This window comes from Pinus tabuliformis, chromosome 2_2, assembly GCF_031772625.1.
Source record: "Pinus tabuliformis cultivar Carrire ecotype Pingquan chromosome 2_2, CPIR1, whole genome shotgun sequence".
Lineage (NCBI taxonomy): Eukaryota > Viridiplantae > Streptophyta > Pinopsida > Pinales > Pinaceae > Pinus > Pinus tabuliformis.
This window is the reverse complement of record NC_142300.1, coordinates 771306491-771325167: the sequence shown is the minus strand read 5'-3', so window position 1 is coordinate 771325167 and position 18677 is coordinate 771306491.

The window sequence follows — 18677 nt, the reverse complement described above, 5'->3', positions numbered from 1 at the left end:
GTGTGGAAATAGAGAGAATTTATTGAGAAGAATACTTTACGACAGCTGATAAAACATAAGTAAGATGCACTACATAAATGAAAATAGAAAATAGAAAACAATATGAGACAACAAAATTTATTACGGAGTTCGTCCGTGATGGACTATGTCCCTGGGTCCTCCTTCAAGATGGGTGACCACTTTATTAGGATTGGAACATAAGAGGTTCATTATACAAAGATTTGACCAAATGGAATATGCATGTAGGCACTTTTGGTCACTTTCGAAAGATAGCTCTCTGAAGCAGCTTTCCAGCATCTGTCACGGTTCCCAAATCCGACTTCGGATGCTCCTATTACATTGAATACAAAAATGACTATGACCTCGAGAACCTGCCTACAAAATCCAAAACCACCCATCCCCTCTTCAATGAGAAAAAATTGCCTCCTATAGCCCTACAGGTACATTCGAGGCTCCCATGAATAATATAGGCATTAATAGTCTTGATTTGGATAGTTAGATACTCGGTATTTTCACTCAATGACACCTAGGGTCATTAGGCCATGGTCACTCAATTAATTTGTTTAACAACTTCACAAAAAAAACCCAATTATAACCATATAGGGTTGTTTACCGGGCAGAGGACGCTGATGGTTACATGTGACCAGCCGTGGTTTAACCACAGGCTGCCACCTAGTGGTTATCCTCTGGTGGTTCCGCTATTAATGCTCCGACGGTTCCAGTTTGTGGTTACTATGTGTTCACATGCTGACAACTATCTGATGGTTCTGATACCCCCACGCAGTTTCCAGGCCGATCATTAGATGTAACTCTACCCGATTACCTGCCCACATGACTATAGTTAACGTTAACACTATGCATAGTTTCCATGCTTGCAGTTAACTTATGACATTACCCCTGCCTATTCACATGTTGTTGTCTATGCCTGCAGTCTCCGACGCAATTTAGGGACTCTGTAATGTAGTTTATAATGTTTTTTTGTATATGTAGAGAGTTTATGTACTAGTTTTTATGTATTTTTTTAAAACATTGTTGTAATATACCATATCTGATAGGTTTAGGACTAGTTCTTAGATATTGAGTGTATGAATTATGAATTATGGATTAGACTTTATGTTTGTCACCATGGTTTGTTGCATAGGACTTTTAGCATAACTTTAATAAAATGAGTTAGGCTTAGGTTTTTTAGGTTTGCATTAGGTTTTCAAACATGTCTTCACCATAGCTTTAGTGCTAGGTCTTAGGTTAGGACTTTAGACTCAGGCTTAGTGCCATTAGAAAAGGTCTTGCCACCTAGCATAGGTTTAGTTCCACCATACAGTAAACATATTACAAACATCTTTGTCACAATATGAGATTTAGTCATTAACACCATGAAAACAACCAAACCTTCTCGATGAAAAACCCATATCAACACCAAATCCTATGAGGCAGATGACAAACACATGTCGATGACCAAATCCTAGCGAAACTGATAACAACCACATTTTGACACCCAGGTACAACACCGCATCAATTTATCACCATGAAAAACCATAAACATCACCTGGATAACCTGAACCATAATCAACATTGTAGAAACTGAATGACACCAGACTGAATTTATGATGGCGACAATGTACAATGATGATGAACCTGTGCAACTAATCTGACGAGATCCTCATGGATCAGTAATCCATTACCCTTTTAATGCATAGCCAAAAGAAAATTGTAATGAGTGAATAAACCATATCACCTAGCCACAAAACTTACCTAAAGTTAAAGTAGAAGTATAAGATAAACTCCATAAGAGGACTCCAAAGCAAAAGTACACTCGTAGAAAATGATGAAATTAGTGACTAGGTGACTAAAAAATTTAGTCATTGTAATTATTTCAAGTGAATTGCTACTAAATTTAAGAAATTTTAGGTGACCGGACTAAAAATGACTAACTTAAATGACTAATTTAGTCTAGGGATAAAATATACGTCTAGATAATAAGTGACTAAACTAAAAGTGACTAACTTAAATGGCTAATCTAGTCTAGGATCAACATATATGACTAGATAAGAAGTGATAAAATTAATAATAATTAACGTAAATGACTATTATAGTCTAATAATAAAAATATGACCAAATAACAAGTACAACAAGGATATGAATTAGTCATTTATGTTAGTAATTTTTTGATTGTGTCACTCTAGAAATGGTAAATTGAATTTATGATACCAAAGTGTTACATTTCACTACAGGGATCTCTAAATCCATTTGCAGTGTTAAAATTTAGAGACAAAGGGGTCTCTAAATCCATATACAATGTTAAAATTATGAATACCCTTTTGTCTCTAGCAGATGGATTTAGGGACCCGCTTCTTTGAATCCATCTGCAGTGTTAAATTTAGAGACAAAGGGGTATGTGAGTCCATCTGCAATGTTAAAATTTAAAGACCCTCATCTGGAATGATAAACACTCTAGAAATGGAAAATTGTAATTTTGATACTAAAGTTTTACATTTCACTAAATTTTAATGCTATAAATGGATTTAGAGACCCCCCTGACACCCTTAAAGGAGGTTAGCTCTGAATCCATCTGCAATCTAAAAGTTAGATATTATATGGATTCATTGAACCCCTCAAAGGGTCCTATGAATACATCTATAATGCTAAAATTATAACAATTTTATACAATATTATTGAGTATAAGTTTACAATATATAATAGTTTTACGCTCCCTAATTTGGAAGGAGGAATAAGAAGGAGAGTTTGAAACTGATATTGAAGGGTTTTAAGAGTTAATAGGAATTTGTTCCTCACATCTTAGAGAGACAACACAGTATTTGTTGTGGGGTTTTTATGGTGTTGTTACATACCATGGTTGATTATTGCACTGGATTCATTGAGGCAATATTGGTTGTATTAATTTGAATTCAAAGTATGTTGATCAATTTAAACCTTATCAATTAATATAAGTGTAGACTACTCTAAAGCCATATTGTTCTATACGTAATTCTACAAACACATGCAGGGGTTGCAAAGAAAAGCTCAATTGCTAATCCTGCACCTAGGTAAAAGTTGGATTATTCTCCACTTATTACAAATAGAGGAAACTCAATTAGAAAATAGTTGAATTATTTAAGTTTAAATATAAAACATGTATGTGGTTATGTATTTTTAGTTGATAATAACTATCATATTCTTATTTATATTCCCTTATTTAAACTATACAATGTAAAAGAAAAGGAATTTCTAAATATTATGATCCCAAATATGAAGATGGACATTCAACCTAGTTTTTATACCATGATGGATAATTGTTTTCAATCCAACAAGTATAAAATGTGGAATACCATTTAGTTTGGAAATTATTCCATCCCAAGTCTTAATTTTATCTTTCCTTCTTATTTGTTTTTCCAAGTACATTATCTCACCAAAAAGGTCCATGCCCTTTCAACTTTGTGAATATATGCTTCACTCTCTTGGGGTGCTCAATTTCTCAAACTCCAGGGTTTTCTCCATCTTCCAAATATAATAAATCATCTAGTATTATCTCCCATTGGGCCTCTACTTTTCACCTTTCATTACTCACATCATGAATATCTACTGCAACCCCTCTTTTCTTAGCTTCCTCCGTGGAATCCATTCTAGTCGACATGAACCTCAACATCGAGGGGATTTTATTTGTTGTTATGTTTCCCTCTACCCTATGGTTCTATTCCTAATTGCCTTATGTGCTCTTTTGTAATTCTCCTTGTTCTATCTATACCAAACAAATTCCATTTCATAACATTGTTCTTCAATTCATATGTGGGCCTCAAACTGTTATCGGGAAAACTAGTGTCTATGCAGAGTTGCTAGTCCCACTAAGGCTGGTAGCTACCTTAGAAACAAACAAGCTAAAACTACTTTTGTTTTCCTTTATGAGAAATAGATAAGAGGGGAATAAGGAGACCAACCTCTGTCTTGTGCTTGGTTCCTTGCTCGATTCCTCTCCCTTTTGATAGATCTTTGCTACTCGCTTCCTTGTCTAGCCAGCTTCACAGAGCACCTGTAGAACCAAAGCAGCATAACACTATCCAAGAACATAGATTTATTATCATAAACAATATAGGACCACATATATATTGACCACACAAATGCACATAACATCAATCATACAAGAATGTGGAGGAAAACTTGAATAGCCTTATTGATAATCAAGAAAGAGCAAAGAGGATTACAACCAATTATTCTGACCCAGCATCATCCTCTCAGCAAGAAAGCCCTTCACATCATGAAAAGCTTAGATCACCCAACACTATGATATTGAACCAAGAAACTAGCAGCACTTCCTTACAAGATACAAAATTCGAGCCTCTGGATCTCTGGGATGAGGGATCCATATATAGATGTTTGCAAGGGGGGTGAGTCAGCTTTAGAGAGTTGATTAGTGTCCTCTCTCTGATAGTCCTTGATTCCACTTGGAGATTGATGATCTCTTACTCATCCTGGGCGAATGCATACATGAAAGTGTCACAGGAGAAGTTTCTAGAAGATTCCATGATCCTCCACCTTGCAGATTGACCCTTGAATTTGTCCACTCTCGCCCATCGCAGCCCATAGAAGGGCTTTTCAAGATGCATCACACCTACTGTGTGTATTTAGGTGGGATGGAGCACACTTTGACCATGGAGTAGGTGAGATGGTCTAGTTTTGACCAGTTCTAAGTAGTTTTTCATGGAGAACTTCTGGGAGAAGATGTAATCAGTTGACCTTGTTCTTTTGGAGGTTGGAACAACACTTTTAGGGACTTAAGAGCCCTTGGTTTATGGACATTTATGATTGGGGTTGCAGTGCCCAAAAATGTCTATAACAGTTGCCCCCTAAAGCATGAGGTCGTTAATCTGTTGATGTCGGGTGAAATGCTTTATCATGAGGATCTGAAGTTAATTCAAGACGGAAGGCGACCTGTAATAAGATACAATACAATACATTATCTTCATAATATTTTCATGATCTAGCTGAGGCGGGCATTCCCATGCTCAACTTTATAAATTCATTTTCATGTACATAAGACAGACAATCGTCTGAGTGTAGACTGATGATTCTGGTAGAGCCATCATCCCTTAGATTGGACAATTATCTGTGTAGTAATGATGTACATTTGATGTATTTATTTTTCTAAATATATATCACAGCCCGGATGGATGAAACTAGATCTGTGGTCTTCAATCTCGTTCGTTCTTCACTCAAAGTACAAGTCAATCCATGTGAGAGATGTTCTGGAGTCGAACATGGAAAGACATCGCCTGATTACCAGGCAATGATGTAAGCTGTTAACAGGCGCGAGAGGAATCACCGATAATGATGATGACCCTTAAGGTACTGCAGTACAATTCACATGGTGTGAATAAGGGACTTGGGGTCGAACACCACGCTAAATCTTTCGGTCGAAGGCCATTGATGTAAACCTGTCGTCGGAAGTGAGAAACTTGCCATTGAGGCATGCAAGCTTCAAAGTACTGAAAGGGTTGTTCCTAGATCGACTTCTTGGATAATGGGCTGATGTTGACAAAAAGCGGTCCGTCATAGGAGGGCCTTAATGAATCCCACATCAATGAGACGGAACGGAGCAAATGATTTTAATGGAGGTGAAAACGATCTGGTGATAAGGTTCAGGGTGCCAGTCATGAAAGAATGGAGCGTGAATGTATTGCAGTGGGTGAGACACAGGTGAATTCTCTGATCGACTTCTCTTGAACATATCGGTGACACTGACATGATGGATCGGTAGCATTAACCCCAAATATGGATGGTGTGACGGAACCATGGTGATGTGACCAGTGAATGGAACAAGCCAACCCGACTCGGATGCGTTGTGAAAGTGTCATGTTCAAGAGCGACTTGCTACCGATAAAGTTTCTTCAAGTTTTTCTTCCCAATTTTCCCCAGTCATTGCTCACCAATACCTTTTTATTTTTGTCAAGTTTGAGGAGGATAACATATTATTGTTCTATAATTTTCCCTTCGGGCAAACCCATCGCTATGTTTTAATGAGCCTAGCGATAGTGAAACTCGTTCTTGTCTATACAGACAAGTTTGTCGCTATTCGGTTTTAACGAGTTTAGCGACAAGGATAACTCGGTCCTTTTCAATTTTAGAGAGTCCGAAAAGGGACGTAAAGAAAAATCCAATAATCCTTTTTCGTCATATAATCCCTTGAGTCCGAAAAAGTATAAAACAATACAAAAGGGATGGATTTTCAGTACTTTTAATGAGCCGAACAAAGCAAGCACTCGATATTTTCATGTAATAATCCCTCAAGTCCAAAAGGATTAAAATCTAAAGGAGGGATAGCATTTCCGGTCCCTTTAACGAGCTGGAGAGGCCAATGGTTCGGAAATCTTTTCATATTTTACAAGTCAGTTTAAAAGAGCTTAAAGGAGACTCGTGTTTTGAGGAACGAGTGATAAATATGGGTAGCAGTTGATTCTAGGTAAGGTTTGGAATTTTCCAATCATGGCAGTGTCACAAGGATGGCTAACAGGATCACTCTTCACAGCTGTTCCTCAAAAGGATAAACAATCAGATGGAGGTGAATGATTTGCCAAAACAAAGTGGAGGTGATGATGAGAACGTGACCAAGGCTTCAAAGGCTGATGGTAATACATTCACAATGGTTATTTAATAGAGAATGGTTCATTTTTTAATGAGCTTAAACTCTGGGAGAACATTTGCTCATTGCTTATGTTTATCTTTTAACGAGCTTGAATTCTGCGTTAAAACTGCTCAATATAATGGTCATTGATTGTCTTGATTTTACCATTGACAACTTTGTTCTTTCAAAGGTTGTACTACCTGTTCAATTGCTTCATCAAACTAGTTAGAAACGAACAATATACGTTTGAAAAATGAGTTAAAACACTAATATTTTACTTGAATTACATGAAAAGTAATTTAAAAGTGCCTTTTACCTCTCACTTTACCATTTCATTAGAACTTTGGTTTGTTGGAGCTTTGGAGGTGTTTTCCCCATTAATTTTCACTAGCTGATTCTAGGAGATTTAATGGATGATTCTCGGCGCCGTCTGGACTAGGTAGGAGCTAAACCTGAGCTCTTTAATTTCATCCTTTCCATTTTTCATTCTGAGCATGTTTTCTGGTTTTTCTGAGCCTCCAGGGTTTGAAAAACTCGCCCTGGCTCCATTGCACCTCTTCTACATCGAAAGGTGCGATGCATGCTGGCTTGGCCAATGGCCAGTCATCATGCATCTCACCTAGAACACTACTGGGGGTGCGATGGGCGCAAAGAGGGCCATTTATGCACAGTTTTTCATGGAAATTTTTGCCTGTTTCTCACCAAATCAGGACCTTGAATCTTCTCTTGTTTGTTTCAGAGATTCATTGGAGCAAAGTGCCTATTATATGGTGAGAACATGAGCATGAAGAAGAGGACACGCTTGCTTTACATGATCCGGTTACGGTAAATGCACTGCGGAACTGTGCCCTGTTCAAGTTTTTCCGCATCTCTTGCATGAGGCAAAAAATCAACCTGTTGCAGTATTTTCTTGATGCATGGGACCCTACCACCCAGGTGTTCTAGATTAGGGGCAAGTCCATCCCCTTGACTATTGTGGACATCTATTTTTTGACCGGCTTATCGAGGCGGGGTGCCCCTATCTCATTATCAAGTTCGGCCCGTGGGCGTGAATCTGTGAGAGATTACATTCGCAGGTATTGCATAGAGGGATCTCAGCCGAGTAAGGATGTCAAGATCATTAGATGTCACTGATAGGTCCGTGAGGACCATTCTGTTCACTTTTTCTAGACTGGCTAGTAGTGCGGAACTTCACGTGGCCAACAGGTCTTATATGCAGTACGCCTTGGAATGCCTTGAACCAAAGGTGTTCAACTGGTGTGATGCGGTACTCTCTGTGATGAAAGAACAATTGAACAAGGTGAAAAATGGAAGATTGAAGAACTTTGGATATGGTTCTATCTTGACAGCTTTCACCTTGGAAAAGATCCCGCTGATGTAGCTGCAGTATGTTTCACTTGGTTTACCTCCACCGACTGAGCCACGGATGCAGAGATGCGTCGACCTTATGGCCAGACATGTTGGTCAGTCCCATATTTCTTTCTCTGATAACTTTTTCGAGTGGTTCAACCGTCAGGAGATGGTTTTTTCCGAGTATCCATATGCTCGTATGGACTTCCGGGGTGATCTGGATTTGGTACTGCTGACTTGGCACACCAGTGCTATGTCACTGCAACCTCAGGGGCAGCTTGTCGCTCCTCAGGTCTGGAATACCAAGAGTAAGGCCCTCGACCTGATCCTGCAATTCTGAAAGAGTCTCAACCATGTCAAGGTCGCAAAGGATAGCCCTTCCCGCACCCTCTCCTGCTGGAGCAGAAGCTGGCACTCTCAGGCATACTACTGGTCGAATTGGTCCAACATTTGCATGAGCACATGAGTTTTGATTAGTCCTGATAGAAGAAAACACAAGAACATTATAAGGAGAAATGATAAACAGGCTCAATTTTGGTGAGTCAACTTTTGAGAGTTGATTAGTGTCCTCTCTCTAATAGTTCTTGATTCCACTTAGAGATTGATGTATTGCAGAGAGGCAAGTGTCATAGGAGAAGTTTCTAGAAGATTCCATGATCCTCCACCTTGTAGATTGACCCGTCCATTTGTCCACTCTTGCCCATCGCACCCCATAGAAGGGCTTTCCAAGGTGCATCGCACCTATTGTGTGTATTTAGGTGGGATGCAATGCACTTTGACCATGGAGCAGGTGAGATGGTCCAGTTTTGACCAGTTCTGAGCAGTTTTTCATGGAGAACTTCTGGGAGAAGATGTAATCAGTTGACCTTGTTCTTTTAGAGGTTGGAACAACACTTTTAGGGACTTAAGAGCCCTTGGTTTATGGACATTTATGATTGGGGTTGCAGTGCCCAAAAATGTCTATAACACAAACCTACTTTCATACCAAAATAACACAACCTAAATTAGCATTTACATAGGCAACAATAATCACAATTACAAATCCACTTCGAGCATAACACATAATAAACAATTAAAAAACCATAGAAAATTGTTTATCCTAAACAAAAAAAAAAATGACTTTTCTCTTAGAAAAACATGAAACCCATATCAAAACCCCTTACTTCTTCTTTTTAGCTAAACTAATTTCTTATATTCAACAATTCATTTTAATTTACACTCTGAATAAATTAGGGAAAATAGATATTTTACAACATTTTAAATTTCAACCCACCAATTTTTAATCAATCAATAACTTAAAAACTTTAATAATTATAAATGAATAAAATAATAAAAGTGTATAAATTTTATAATAACAAGAAAATCATAAAAAGTTAAATATAAAACTACATATATATCTATCTTTTAATACCAATCAACCAACTTTGATAAAAAATAAATATGAAGCAATCACACTAGAAATAATTGTCCACAACAAATTCAAATCTCCCTCAATAATCTCAGTCCATAAATTTACATCAATGAATTCATTTTATCTTAAGCATCTAAACCCTTAAAGACTTGGATAAACCCAACCAAAATAATATGCATCCAATGAAATCCTTTGATATGCTCATGTAAAATCCACCATTATTCCACAACAGCCTTGGAAAAGATGACGGAGATGGAGGCCATGAACAATAATGGAAAGAAGGTGGATAGGGATCCAACCGTTGGTTTTCCTCTAGTGATCGTAGAATCGACGAGAAACCATTTGTGGCATTGCTTTCATCCAACATGTGGGCACATAGAATCATCCATGGTTGTGCTCCTTCACTCCCTTGCTTATCTACCTCGAGACACCCAGAGAAGGCTTCAACCATGGAATTTGATACTGTACCTTAGCTTGTCAGACAAGGCCATCAATATCCCCCTCACCACAGATCTAGGGTTGCAGCTCCTCCATGTCCACACAACCAAGGCTAAGGAGGTGGTCTATATTTTCATGGTCTTGTTTCACACATACTTGTTGTTGAAATAGGGCTTTTCCAGCTACAGTTGGCTTGGATCGCTCCATCCCTAGTGCCAAGGTACCCACCAGCATGATCTCGTTCTTCAGATCACAGACCAACTAGCCTCGGCCCACACTCTTATCACCAAGAGATTAGCATCCAAGATTACAATCCTCTATTAGGATCACAAAGGGGTATGTGTTGTTGATACATCTATTGTATTTTTTAGAACACTTGCCTCGAAACAAATAAATTTGCAAGTGAACTCTCTAGTGGCATTTGAGAATTAATGAACCCAAAAAACCATTTTATAACCTCCACAACTTTTTGGCAATTGAATGTTGGATTTGTGTACATTTATAAAAATTCCCTAACAAACATTATATTTAAATAATGACTGCCCAATGGTAATTTTCAATGGCATTCCATGATTTCTTTCGAAGGAAGAGCCCTAACAAAACATTTGAAGCCATGGAGAATTTATTTGGCTTTAGAATGATGGATCTAGAAACATTGCACTCATGGGAATTACACTGATACCAACTTCATCTCAATGTGTATAAACTTTACATAATTATTTTCCCATGCCCCAGGACATGAGTAATGATAGAGGTGATTTTAAACTTCCATTTATGTGAAGTGAAAAGTTGTGAGAGGGTACATATATTTTCCTCTAGCCACCAAACAGATGGATACTTTTAATGATTTTCTTTCGACAAGTGACCTTGTATCACTCCACTGTGTTGTGACAAAAGAAACAATACGGATTCTCAATATTGAAACTTTGCAACACATAAAGCTAAGTAACAGATCTGGATTATTTCAAACTACTTCTGTTAGACACTATTAGTTTATTACATTCTCCAAAACATTGTATTCAAAACCAGAATTGGTGATCAGACTAGTCCAACTATCAAACTAGGCTTCAAACCAGAACTGTTCAAACGAGGACTGGTTAGATCTTGTTAATTTTACATTAACATATTATTTTCTTATGAAAATTACTTCAGAGATCTATATTAATCCAATTTTCCATTAAAAATCACATAAGACATCATTATAATGGCAGTAAGTGAAGGAATAACATAGACGAAAGATGAAAAAGACAAGCCAAGATAAGAGTACACAAGGATATGGCACAATCCAGGGAAAAACCCCAAGACATGGAAAACCCTTTATCAATACTTTATCTTATTAATAATATAAAATGTTCAACAGAGAGTGAAAGTAGAATAATTTAAAGTCACAATGAATTGCCAATTTGAAGATCCAATATGATTTCCCTTGGACAAGTGAATAGCCCAAAATTTCAATATCATCATTCTGTCAGTAGTAGTCAGCTAAGATCTTGTTATTTTTTCTTATAGTCCACTATTGTTCCATTCAGTCGATCAAGAAACCATCATTTCAACTACGGATTTCCTTTGAAAGAAAGAGGTTCTCCATCACTGGCCCTTAGAATTGATCTGAACCTAAGATAGGCTTCTCAACCCCTCTGTCTAACCTGGTGCATGCCTATAGACCTACCTAAAGTAATGGCTTTGAAGTGCAAACACAGAAAAGGGGAAATTCTTCCTTAAATTGACCATAGATCAACTTGAAGTCAATATCAAAACATGACCTGAATTTTAGACATTGAATTCAGACCTGTAATGATAAGATTACCCATATAGGTTGCCCTGAGATTTCATCATCCTGCAACTATTTATTTGAGGAATATTGACCCTAGTTGCTGAAGAAGAAACCCAAAACAAACAACCCTTCACCCTCCTCAAGAGCTCATCTATCTTAGATATAAATTGCATCCATTTGATGTATCAAATGAGGTTGAAGGCACCTCTATATATACAAATTGTTGAGGGTCAAAAGACATGACCGTTGGGCCTTATGATGATGAGGCTGACCTTGACAATTTGCTCATGAATGGACATAAATTCAAAAACACACTCTTACTTGTCCAAATTTGATGATCTTTAGGTCATTTTTGGTCCTCTCAACAAGAGGAGTTCAATTGAATAATCATCTCCAATAGATGAGTTGTCCAATGGTGGAATTTGGCCATAGTTGCCAATTTTGACACTTCCTCTCAACTAGGGAGAATTCCATCTCGCATTCTAACATGCCATCTACTCATCATCAATTATCCTAACATCACATGCCATATTTGTATTTTTTCTCCTCTCTGTTGTACTGAACACTGATAAGAATAATGAAGAAGAATCGACTAAGAGTGATTCACAATACCTTACTACTCTCCACCAACAAAAGTCAATCCATATGACCAGATGTAAAACTGTAATGAAACTTGGTCCCAAGTAATCAAGTTTGTTGAACATCATTTATCCTAGACATAGGGAGTATGACAGTACACAATGCATCCATCAGCAGTGCTATGATCCCAAACCACTTTTCCAAACTCATTGGCTAGATGGTAGGTACTTCCATGTGTCTCAGAATACATGTTTAGGATGATGTAGGAACACTAGCAAGGAAAAACTATATCACATCTTGCTCACAACCACACATAGAGAAAGGAGAACCACATCCTACAAACACATGTCATAACCATACATAGGGAAAGGAGAAACCACATCCTACAAACACATCTCAAAACCATATGTAGGGAAAGGAGAAAACACATCCTACATGCATGCAAACCAAGAGTAGGGAAAGGATAAACCACGTCATACATGCATGCTAATCAATAATCGTAGGAAGGATCCTACACATGGGGAAAGGGTGAACCACGTCCCACCGACATGTCAACCATCAATCATAGGGAATGAGCATCCTACATCTGGGGAAAGGATGAACCACGTCCCACCAACATGTCCACAAGCAGATGCCTAAATGCATCTCTCACTTGGGGTATCCATACAAGAAGGTGTTTTAATTTTAGGTATGCTCTATGCTTAGAGAAATTTAATTCAATTTTCACAGTTAGCTCAATATCTTTTCCAGATTAGCAATCACATCAGCATTAAATGAAGTAAACTAGAGATATAACATAAACATAAATCGTAGAAGACAAACCAAGACAAGAGGACACAGGATGTGGTGCTAGCCAGGGACAAACCCCAATGAGTGGAAACCCTTGATCAATTATTCTTATATGTTCTTCAATAGTTCAATAGAGAGAGAGAGAGAGAGAGAGAGAGAGAGAGAGAGAGAGAGAGAGAGAGAGAGAGAGAGAGAGAGAGAGAGAGAGAGAGAGAGAGAGAGAGAGTACATTTACAACAAAAGTCAACAATTAGACTTTCTAGATAAGAGAATAGATCATCTCTACATGAGATCAGCTGAAGAAATGTTTCTTCAACTGATTCTCCAAGGTGACTCCTTCACCTATCATTGTGCTACCCCTTGGCATCATGCTTTGCCTCATTGCGCTGCACCATGTTGCACCCATCATTACAATGCTAGACCTTATGACTATTGCACCTTGTACTAGTTCTCCTATTTACTAGCTCCATCAAACTTCATTGCTGCTCCATGCATCACCATGTTTGCAGCTATCCATGCTTTACCATTTAGACATGTTGTACCTTTGCATGCTAGGTGTACTTGTTGCCAAGTACCATACAACCGTTACAATGTTAGTTTGTTGTCCCTTGCATGCTTCTGTACCAATGTACTTCCAATTGGCTCTAATAGGCTACAAGGAAAACTGGTGTATCTCCAACTGCTCACATTGACCTCAATACATGGCACTTAGGGGCTACAATAATTCTGTCCACACTAGGGATGATCCTCTAGCACCCAAATAAACATAAATACATACCTTTGCTTCTTCAAGGGCTGGTGATTATTCTTTGCACTTAGGTCACTGATTAGGAATTCCTTGCTGCCTAATACAACCCACTTTTCTTGACTTTGAGACCTCCCAAATAGTGTGGCCTTCCCCCACACATATATCTTCTCCTATGTCATTGTTAAGTCCACCTTCTAGGCCTCCAAACGATGCGCTATAGCCTCCTGTTCAAATAGCAACCTGCCTATCTCTTTCTGCCTCTTGAACAATGCCTTTTAGGCCTACGACTGAGTTGTAGCAGCTCCTCCTAGTTGCGGCTCACTTGTGGGAGGAAGATACCATAAGGAGAAGGCTTATCGACCACCCAGAACTACCCTGCATGGCTATGGCCTCCTGCTGTTGAAATCTAAGGCTTTGTAAGGGAAAAATTAACCCAAAATAGTCTCTTACAAACTTCTCCTTCTCCCTTAGCAAATTCAGCTATTTCAGAGGTGTATTACTAATGAATGGATGCACTTTCGATCCCTTTCTTCCACACTGTCCACACTCTTAAACTCTTCCAATTATATTCTAGGTTGCTACATATAGGGCTTCATATGATAGTGGTTAGGCCTTCTTAAGATCTTGGATAGGCCTCCTCTATGCGACGTATAGGAGCCTTCCTTGAACGCTAAATATATGACTATATTAGACCTTCTTTTGTTGTAGCTAGGGCATCACTAGATCCCCTTCAACTATGTCTAGGGCACCTTGATTTGCTGCATCTAGGGATTCTCCCGCTTAAACTCTTTAGCCACCAAACCCAGATGAGTGGAGAGAGATATTAGGATAAGTGCATGTCTAAGATGACTCTCAAGTCATCTCTTTTATACTAAAACATTGAGCACTTGTGGGGTTTATTTGGTTGCTGGCTGACCCTGACAAATTGTCACATATCATAAATAAATTCACGTCTCAATGAGTACTTACCAGAATGAAATGATCTTTAAATCATTCCTGCACCTCTCGATGAGATGGATCCAAGAAAAATATCTGCTGCAATTAATAATATGAGCCACATGGATTTTGGCCCTAGTTACCAATTTTAACAAGGTGAACCACTCATCCTGGTCATATTCCATAGGAGAAGGTGAACCACTCATCCTTTTCGTATCTCATCAATCGTAGGGAAAGGTGAACCACTCACCCTACACACATGTCAACCATCACAGGGTATCATAAGGGAAGGTGAACCACTCACCCTATTGTTGCTCATGGCTCTCAAGAAGTACCCCGAGCCCCTAGGGGCTCCCAGAGATCAATTTTCAATGAGACCCTCCTAGTAAGGTCTATCCACAACTCCCAGCCTCTACTTGAAGAAAGTAATATCCTCATTCAATAATGATGAATCTAGGTAGCTTTCCATTGCACCATAAAGTGGTACCCAATATATGTGGAGTATGGATTCTCTAAAGAATATGACAATATAGCACGTGCTCAAATGGCTCACTAAAGAAATTCTTCAACCGAAATGGCTTCATAATAATCCATTCTCGCTTCTTTATACAATTAGCCTCAATAGTTCTTTTAGAGCAACCGAATGAAGAGATATAGTACTAGATGTTCTCTTTCAATCCATCATATGACAAATCGATCCAACATCAAAATATTCATACAATCTTGGATTTCATCAGTGTACCTCAAATTATAGACAATAGAGTCACTGAGATATCTTACTAAGTAGATACTAATATATAGATAGAGTCTTCATAGTGAGGCATTTATCTAGGACATCGGGGATCCCACTAGATATGCATATGCAGGCCAACAACTTCTTCATCAAATCTTAAGTATATTAAATGGATTATCAAGGCTAGGTCAGCTCCCTCTTACTTTGAGAGGGTCATCGATCAAATATCATCAACATCTTCACCTTTATGGCTCTACAGTAACTTAGTCTAGATATATATAGAAAAGTGACCTTCCCAAAATATAACCAAAGTCATGATCATGCAATTTTCATGCAGTCTTTCAAATAATAACGATATATTTGAATTATTTCCCTTATTAATAAACATTTGGGAAGAAGAGTCATCAGGTCATACAACCAAGGATTCTATAGCTCCCTTTGAAGACTTGTTTCACGTGAGCATCTAACTTTTAGTTATAAGCTTCTCAAGCAAGGGATGAGACTTTTCATGAGGCAACTGCAATAGTAAACTTGAAGGAAGCTCCAAGTCAAAGAGGAAGTTTTGAAGAATTTTTATGGTTCTTCTTCAATCAGGGAGAAGAAATTCTCCCATTAGATTATTTCAAAATATCCGAATTATCCTCCATCGCTAGGTGACATATGTCAAAAAAAACACCTCATCCACTTATCGTGCTCGTATAGAATCATTCATGCACTTTCTTCAATGCACCTCAGCTTTCATGTTGATAGGGGTTGTTATAGAGATCTGCTCCAAACTCCCATGCACTTATTCACTTAGTTGTTCTTTTAGAAAATGGCTTCAAGAGTGTTTCATCCATTTTCAAAATCTAAGGTGCTGCAATTTATTCTACGGGAAGATCCCTGTAGCTTCTTCAAAAGATAATCTATCAAATGTTTCCATATGTCGTGTTCAAAAATTTTATTCTGAACAAGGATATAAAACAATAATCAATTTACTGGGGCTACAACATATCATTATGGCTACTAGACTGTAGTAATACCATGCATAATATTGGACTTGAAAAGTGATCATAGATGATGCTGAGTTGTAGAGAAGTGTCACAGATAGTAGAATTGATGCCACATATTATTGTGAGCTATAGGGTTCTATGATATCTTCAGATACTCAAACTTCCAGGAGCATAAATCCTTTCGAATGTTCCAAGATGTTTGCTTACAAACATGTCTTCATCAAAAGCTCTACTCTGCTACTTAAGGCTTAGTATAGAAAAACTAAAAGAGTGTTCGCTGTGTTATAAGTATCGAATAATTTCATCGCTTGATGCCTATAGCTACTGTAAGTCATAAAATCTCCCAAATTCAGCTCAACTAATATAAGAACTATAGGTCAGGTAACTTTAGAGAGTGTAAGACTTGGTTCACTTTTAAAATTTATCACTGTATAATGTACAAATGAATTAATGCTCTTGAGCCTTACTAACGATCCATTGACATAGGGGTCTTGGCTTCTTTTTCTTTATGAGTTGAGTTATAGTTGAGTCTAGAACAATAGGATAACTAAGCTTCTTCTTTTATAGGCTTTGAGAGGAAGAGAAGCTCAAAGGTTCAACATAACAATATAAGAAACATATGTCAACATACTACCCAAGGTCATGATTGGTTACTACCATTGGAAAGTTTGTAGGAAACTTTGTTGTCCAGTCTAGGGTACTACGTAAATTGTCTGCTGAGTTTGGAGATATTTTCCTATTACAGCAAGAGTGTTATGTTGAGAGTGCCTTTCTATAGGATTTTCCAGTCATGCTTCAAATTAAGTGTTCTAGTTTTGAATCTCCAGATGTAGAGTCAGGGTCTATAAGGCAGCAACAGACATGCCTACGTCATAAATCTATTGCTATCAATAACAAGTGGTTGTAACATTCCCATATCCTCAGTGATCAAATTCATAAGACACTTGGAGCCACTACTGGGATCAAAATAAACCTGATCTATGCTTATTAAGGTGTTGTGCACATGATATTGTTTGCCATTTGTTCAGGCGCAATGAGGAAATTACCCTTAACATGGACAAATGGGTATGGCATCAAATGTTTGAAGAGAAGGAAACCAGTAGTGAATTCAGTCTTTACAAGAGCAATGTGCATCCATGCATGAAAGTCTTATAATCCTGCGCTCAGGATACACCATAACACAAGAAATTCTGGATATTCGTATTTTCTTATCTAAATTACAAGATACATTAGGGCTTACTTATCTTTTTTTATTGGAAGAATGCATATATAAACCTTAATTGCCTTATTCAGGATCTATGAGGAACTGAGGCTTTTAATATGACTAAGGCTAGTAGTGAAAGAAACTATAGAAGAAACAACAAAGCATACCTCTTCACAGTATTTCTCCATACAAAGGACACTTACAATTTTTGTCCATGCATATTGTTGTGCCTCATTCATAAATAAATCTGTACTTATAAGGCATGAAAAGAATCTAATTATGCCTATATATAGGATAGCAAGAGCATCAACTGGTTGGAAATCATAATTGAGGTGTCCTCTGTCCTTTTCCTAACAGCAAAACTCAATTACATAAATGTTGGAAATTTCTGTTTATTTCAAACAAAAAAGAAATTGCACAGAGAACAATGCTCTGTTTTTAATACAGGATCTTATTCATAACAACAACAAAAAAAAACTGTTACAAAATAGTCTTCCTCTACTCAGAGGGATTACATCAGGAACACTTCAGTTCCAGAAACTAATTTCACTATCTCAGAAATTTATAGTTTCAGCACTGCTGTGCGTTGCAGAAAGAAAAAAAAACTATCCTTCTCTAATTCTACACTACTATATCTACCCTTGCATTTTTTTATATATAATGAACAACACAAAATATCTTACATATATTTTGCGTGTGCCTCTTGAGTTAGTTGTGTGGTAAACCATAACTGATAAATGCAGCGGCCAGCTCTGTTGTAAGAAACCCATAATCTTTTACTGCACCAGCATGTGGCACGTTCTTCTTACTCTCGGTCATGCTGTTTATTAAATGCTGTAGCTGAGCATTCAATGTCCAGGAGGTGGATCTGATCTTCCTTCTCCTTTGGGAACATAAATAGGTCAATGGTGAAAAGACACTTACGGTGGTGGCGTGAACAAGGTAAGAACAAATAATGGCCATTCGATCAGAAGTGTATGACCGGCTGAGATCATATGCAGGTGAAAGTGCGATCTGCAATGGTTCAGATCGCATCGTAATGTTGCAGAGGGTTTAACATGCACTGGCTAATATTCGCGATCTACGATCTGCGATAAGATCACATCGCAT